This window comes from Mixophyes fleayi, chromosome 2 (genome assembly GCF_038048845.1).
Source record: "Mixophyes fleayi isolate aMixFle1 chromosome 2, aMixFle1.hap1, whole genome shotgun sequence".
NCBI lineage: Eukaryota > Metazoa > Chordata > Amphibia > Anura > Limnodynastidae > Mixophyes > Mixophyes fleayi.
In genome coordinates, this window is record NC_134403.1 from 36,618,069 (window position 1) to 36,625,568 (window position 7,500).

Here is a 7,500-nt window from a genome sequence, read left to right on the forward strand (position 1 = left end):
GGAGGAGGCTGTAGATCGCAGGACCTTTTTTGCAGCTGGTATCTACAGTTTCCGAAGCTCCCCCTGTACAGCGTGCATTTCTGCAGAAACAGCACATAGCTGGATTTAGTGTGTTCCCCCAGTGCTCTGGATGAGAATAAATGCTTGTGTGTGTCTTGAAGGAAACAGGACTCTGACTGCTGAGAGAACAACAGGAAAAAAGCCAGGGGCTGAGAGAACTAGAGGGAAATCGTTTTAAACACATTCTCTCAACTACTAAATCAAAGGGCAGCAAAGACTTGGAAGGGAAATCTTCTTAGCCCCCCTACTAGTCAATTCCCACACAATGTATTTTACTTAAAGTTAGGATGTCAATGCAAGCTTCAATGCTGATACAAAGGTGTTGTATTGAATATTGTAAAGTAGTTATATCTTTGTTCAATTTTGGATTAATTCAGGCACATGAGATATTAAATGCAGCACAAGTTATTTTTGATTTCCAATCTAACACTTAAATTTGTTTAGAAAAATATATGTTAGACTTGGGGGTATATTTACTAAACTGTGGGTTTGAAAAAGTTGAGATGTTGCCTATAGCAACCAATCAGATTCTAGTTATCATGTATTTAGTCCATTCTACAAAATGACAGCTAGAATCTGATTGGTTGCTATAGGTGACATCTCCACTTTTTCAAACCCCCAGTTTAGTAAATATGCCCCTTGGTGTAGTTAAATAAAAAAAATAATTCATAGTTGTTCAAGTTTACAAAAGCTATTTGTTGTTCACAGAACTATCCAGTGGAGGGGGGGGGGGCATTTTCTTTGCTGAAGGTCTTGATTTAGTTACAGTTGAATGTTATGTGTAGATTCATGGTCTTGGCACCATTTGCAGGCACGCATGTAGGGGGGGTTTCTGGGTTTCCAGAAACCCCTCCGCTAAAGAAGTGCCCCTACATAGCGGCACTGTACTATATAGCAGCCGCGGTCAAAGAAGCGTCCGCGGCGGTGCTGTATTGTATACAGCACTGCCGCTTCTTTGAAAGCGCCGCGGCTGCTGTATAGTACAGTGCTGCCGAAATGGAGCTGGTGCGCATGCACGGGTTTATTTTATTTTTTGGGTGGGGGGGAAAATCCTGTGTGCGCCCCTGATTTGGATGTGATGACGGGATACATAACATGACCCATACACAATTTCTGAATATATGACTGATGCCACAATCTCGCCACTCACCATTTAATCCATTTTTAGAAATGAGTGGGAACGCACCCCCCCAAAAGACCACATATGCTACCTTATTCCTCTACCACCAAGGGTTCATTTAAGGCACCATCAAACTCCATTCAAAAACGTCAAAATATTTGTCACACTTTTTTTTAAAACTTTATCTTTGTTTTTTGTTTTTTTAATGCATGTTACATAGCAAATTATACAGTGAATAGTAATAACTCGTGCAAAATGTACTTGGCTATTCTTTATGTCCACATAAATATATCAATTACATGATTTGCAGTAGATGGTTATATAAAATTAGTATATGGTTGTTCATGGTTTATAAGTATATACTTACTGCTAAACCTCGGCCAGATTACATAACTTTAAGCGAATTCAAAGTGTGTGCCAGCCAGCAGGTCTTGTAGCAAAAGTAGCTATATGATTGTAAGTATTTAGCTATATGATCCTAAGTATTTAGCCTAGAGAAATAGCCGTGTGAGCATGCACTGCATACCATGAGACCTAAATTTCATCATATTGAGCAGCTGAGTCATTAGACACTTCAACTCAACGTTCTAGAACACACGTGTTGTTTATAACTGTATCATTGGATCCCAGCAGAGTGTTTCATGTTTATAGATCCCCATACATTCTAAATGCCAGACACATCTCGAAAGTTAGATCTTGGACTGCCGTAAGTAGGGATGGGACTGGTAAGTCAAATAGTCTGTACAGAGGTGAGAATGTAAAGTCAGTGCCATTCTTAGTAGTGTGACCTTTTCCCCACAGTCTCTAAAACAGTCAGGGGTTGAGTCCTGATACATACGTGCAAATGTAACAGGGGTGTAGTAAGCCTGGTTTACCATGTTATTAGTGTTAGTATTGTGCCTTAGAAAATGCAGTGACAGCACATTTCACAATCCTCTCGTATATTTTGGTATATATTTTGGTACATCCTTGTGGTGGAATTGGCATGTTATACTCCCTTAACCAGATGCCAGTAATATGAATGTCCTGTTCTCTGTTATAGAACATATGGTATACTGCAGAAATGTTGTTGATATCTGTAGTTTATATTTAGAGTTAACTTTCATTGTTGTGGTCATATTTGTGCCAATAGGGGCAAAGTTTATTAAGTCACTGTATCTACACATCTGTTTCCAACCGTATTGAGATCACGGGAGACTGACTGAATCTGCCCCAGGTTTGCTTCAAGATCTGTTTGTTGTGCATTGGGCATGGGTGAGGTTTGTTGCTACATCTTACCTGTACCACCAATCTAGCACACTACTATGTAACAGACATAGGGTTGATACTATACTATCTAGATGAATCGTGTAGCTAAACACCAGCTGTTATCTAAATTCATTCTAGAGCTTCAACGTCACGTCTTTGTAGCTTTAATTCGAAAGGTCCAGTGTTGTTACATATGTAACCCGCTTGCTTAGGTGTGTTGTGCGATGTGTCCCTGATGGATTCTACCTTGCATTATCCTTTGTTCAACTTCCCAGCACTAGCGCAGTCTCTCCCACCTCAGGATCTGGCGGTCAAACATGTGTCTCCGCACCTGCAGGTTTGAGAACACTAAAGCAGATGTATTGCAGCTGATCAGGTGGTACCCAGGCACAGCTTGTGGATGGAATGGGTACCAAGTCATCTTGGTTGGATACTTATATGATATAGTGTTATTTAGTTGAAGTCTTAATATACACAGTCTCTTGCCTTTACATCTCACAACAATTCAGAGTACAGATCACATTGCTCATCTCTAAACTTCACAGTATCAAACGCTTTATCGTCCCAGCCATCATCAGACGCCTCAGGTGATAATACTTTACTTGGCTCAGGAGCTAGCATTCACTTGTTGTGGGACTGTCACTCTCTCTCCTCGTCTTTTCTCTTGCTGATCTGTAGCTTTTAGAGCAGGGGTCAGGGAACTTTTTTAACTTTTACCCCAAAATATATTTAGATACGCCGACATTACCCCCTTGATTTGAAAGGAAGAAAATCATATATTATTAATTATTGGAATTCAAAATTTTATTGAATCTATTCAAAATTTATTTTGAAAGCTTCAACTTCAAAACTTCAGGTTTTGGAGAAATAATGTTGCTTCATTTTTTATACGAGAGCATCAATATTGGGGCATTTTGATATCAGAGCAATTTGGATACAGTCTTCAGCGTCCAATCGATTTCTCTGCTTTGTTTTTATGTTCGTTAGAGTGGAAAATCCTTGTTCGCAAAGGTAGGTTGTTGCAAAAGGCAGCAACTTTTTGACTGCCTCCTCATGTGCAATTTTGAATGCCTTTGCAGCTGTTGACATCCAAAAATATGACAGATCTGCTTTGTTTTCCAATGCAATACGTGCTTCATTATTGCATCGAAACTCAAGAAGTGCCTCTGCCAACCCTTGAGGCTCTTCTGGTACAACAGCAATTTTACATTGAAAGGGGTCTACAATCCAACTGACAGCATGTGAATCGGCAGCATTCTCTGACCACTGTTTTAGAGTAACTGATCTTTTTTTTCACTCTGTTTTGGGAGATGGGTTACAGGTGCTTCCAAACTAAGAAATGTCATCCAAAAGGTACCTAAATTAAAAAAACAAACATTTATAGCCTTCAGAGTCCTTCTATTTGCAAAGTACAAAATATTCTTTCTACGCGTTTCACCTCAAAGTTTCCATTTTTTAAAATCTTATACATCCACAGATGGAGCACATTTTGTTTTTAGATCCAGTGACACCCTAAATCACAATGGGTACAACTGATCAGGAATACCCACTGCCTCTTCATTCTTATTCAGGGTGACTGGTAATCAGTAACATTTCTCTAAAAAAATTCCCACCCATTGCTAACATTCTATACTTGTCCTTGGTACACAGTATTTTGAATGATGACCTTTTAAGCAAAAATCCCATATTTCGTTTCATGAAACGGAACCAAAATCCTTTGAGTTTCATTCACCTCTATTAATCCCGGTGTTTTCAATTTGTCCCACAAAACTGTTGTTAACTTTTGCAGATAAAATCTACCACATCTTACATTGTTCATAAAAGATAAATGTGTTATTCGATCATCAGCAATTCCCCATGTTATCTGCTAAATGACATCAAAAGTTTTGTGCTTGTTAATCATTTCTTTCATTTCCTAGTGCTGATATAATACTATCTTGTCTTGGGTCTATGATTTGGAAAGGCAAGTCTAACGTCTTTTCCGCAGTAATAAGGTTTAATTGATTTGGGATGGGAGCCATTCCGCATCCTAGGATCTTTCTGCACGTCTGGCTGAGTTGTAGCTTTTTTTTTGCCATCCGTTGTATTTTGCTTGCCTAAATGTTTTCTCTGCAGACGTTTGTAAATTATTGGCTCTGAAGCACCCCTTCATTTTTAAGTAATGAGGCCTTAGCAGTGAAGACGAGAGTCTCCAAAAGTCTTTGATAAGCACTCTTTCTAAAGTGTTCCTAGATATTCTATTTTGGTGTACTGCTCTCTTCCTGGCAGGCATCCTTTCTGCTCAATTAAATCACACACAGCAGAACTCAAGCACCAAATAGTCTCCTTTATGTATGCTTTTATTATAACTCGGCATCTACAATTTCATATCAGTTTATTTAATTACACAACTTACTTCATTAAGTGTTTTAGTGCAAAAAAAACCTGATCCTTTGTTTATGAATCACTGCAAACTGGTTCTATGTTTCGAATTAGCATATTACATTTTTTATGCTAAAAAGGTTACTTTGCCCTTGTAAATGCGAAACAAAGAAAGTATAAAAGCTTGTTCTAATAGAGTGCTTAATTTTCATCATTTATACCAGATGTGATCTGCCCTGAAAGGGTCGCTTGCAAACATGTAAAAATGCGGAAGTGGAGCCCAAAAGTTCTCTCTTCTTCTTTTGTGATGTCATACACCTATCTTTGCACGTTTGTGGCCTCCTGCTTTGGTTACCAGAGACCTGGACAACCTGTGGATCTCCAGGTGTTGTGAATCTACAAGTCCTAGCATGGGCAGCATGGTGGCTAAGTGGTTAGCACTTCTGCCTCACAACAGTGGGGTCATGAGTTCAGTTCCCGACCATGGCCTTATCTGTGTGGAGTTTGTATGTTCTCCATGGGTTTGCTCTGGTTTCTCCCTGCACTCCAAAAACAACCTAGTAGGTTAATTGGCTGCTATTAAAATTGACCCTAGTGTCTCTCTCTCTCTCTTTTTCTGTGTGTGTATGTTAGGGAAATTAGACTGTAAGCTCCAATGGGGCAGGGACTGATGTGAGTGAGTTCTCTGTACAGCGCTGTGGAATCAGTGGCGCTATATAAATAAATGGTGATGATCATGATGATGCCTTGCAGCTGTGTTCTGGGGCTTGATTCACTAAGGATCTTAACTTGAGAAACTTCTTATTTAAGTCTCCTGGACAAAACCATGTTACAATGCAAGGGGTGCAAATTAGTATTCTGTTTTGCACATAAGTTAAATACTGACTGTTTTTCATGTAGCACACAAATACTTGATAGCTTATTTGTACACTGAAATTTAAAGTTGATATTTGTGTGCTACATGAAAAAACAGTCAGTATTTAACTTATGTGCAAAACAGAATACTAATTTGCACCCCTTGCATTGTAACATGGTTTTGTCCAGGAGACTGAAATAAGAAGTTTCTCAAGTTAAGGTCCTTAATGAATCAGGCCCCTGGTTATCAGCTAGCAAAGCATGCTGGGGTCTTTCCCTGGAGAGGGTTAGTGCATCAAGATAGCATCACAATTTGCAACCGATCTTATGCATAAATGCAAAATTAAGATTTCGTTAGCTGGGATGCAATATTGTAATGAAGGGTTGAGGGAGGAGAGGACTCCTTGTAGAAGATGTTCACAGTCCATGTACAACATCCCATTTCTTATTTGATCCATCAACGTGCCGTCCATACAGGAAAGTGCATGGATGTACACAGAAGAATCAATGTACGTTAATATGTACAATATTGACATTTGATATTACTAAAGAAGTCAGACATAAATGAGATAACACTGAGCAGCATAATAGAAAAAAGTTGTAATTAATTAAGCAGTTGAGCTTAGTTGTCGGCAGTTCTTTCATGCAATGTTTTTACGATTGCCTACATGAATTCCTATCAAGGGCCTAAAGCCTGTGGATGAACTTCAATAAGTAAAATCGAGGCACCCACCAGTGCATGCACAAATAGGCACATATGGTAATTGCATTAGTCATAGTAACTCTATTGTTCTGCTTTGTAAATTATTCTCTCATTATCTATTATTTGCATATATTTTTTTCTTTTTTTTGCTTTGTAGACTGAAATACATATTTAATCAGACCTACCACTGTGTGATAACATTCTAGTCCTGTTTTCCACATTGTTTTTCCAATTGCAATATATTGTGCATTATTAGTTGCTTGATTTAAAAAAACCAAAAACAGATCAAACCAAAAATCTTTCGACATGAATTATGAGATAATGGGTGGATCACCTCATGGTGCTATGGCTCAGATGAAAAGTCAGTCAATCACAGTTACAAATATGGAGAACCAACGCTTTGGAAATAAATCCTAGTTCTGTTTCATAAATAAGAAAAAAGCGACTTTCAGGATTTTACATAAAAAGTTTATTTAAAGGTGTTTCCCACTTTTATCTTTTGAGGGAGGGGGAGGGGGGGGAGTAACACAAACTCCCCTTCATCCAGGCTATCTTGATCATTCCCCTAATGTAAAGTAGCTGGTCCCCACACTTGCTTGTACACAGGGCCACAAGAGGGAGTGAGAAGAGTCACCCAACTTCTTGAATCAAACCCCCAACAAAACCCTATGGGGGAGAGACCATATGGGCCAATTGGAAGCTGAATGCTCTTTATTATTAGTCTGCACAGTCCAGGCCCCTTTTTTGTATTCAACTAAAGGACTAATTAGTTTGTTGGGGCCCCTGTACTAGCACCTCTAACCCAAGACAGGCATGTGCCCAGGTACTGTGGACCCACTCCCTCTCTCAGCGCTCCTGCTTGTACTGGAGACCTCTACTGCATTGCTGCAGTACTGCCATGGATCAGAAGACATCTAGGGGTAAATGTATCATACTCCGCGGGAGTTCGGCGAGTTGACAGCTAAAATTTAAAGCGCCGCTGCATGTGTAAAGGGAAACTTGCCTTTAATTGTTTCATTCTGGCCCCACCCTCTACTGTAATAGGTCAAAATTGGTATAGTTTGACAGAGGGGTGGGGCCAGGATGGCACAATTCATTTGGCCACGCCCCAATAACGTGGCAGCTCTGGAGATCTCCCGGAGGGGAGATCTTC

General features: G+C 39.5%; 1 protein-coding gene and 1 long non-coding RNA gene across 2 annotated transcripts in view; one reads left to right on the forward strand and one right to left on the reverse strand.

Annotated features, from left to right (window-relative positions):
• PDGFD (platelet derived growth factor D) overlaps nt 1–188 on the reverse strand; it is a 201,304-nt gene extending 201,116 nt beyond the window's left edge. The window contains exon 1 of the mRNA XM_075198810.1: nt 1–188. This exon is cut by the window's left edge and continues 381 nt beyond it. The gene's annotated coding sequence lies outside the window, so the exon portion shown is untranslated.
• LOC142140854 (uncharacterized) overlaps nt 1–7,500 on the forward strand; it is a 68,770-nt gene that overhangs the window by 7,403 nt on the left and 53,867 nt on the right. The gene's annotated exons all lie outside the window — the stretch shown is intronic.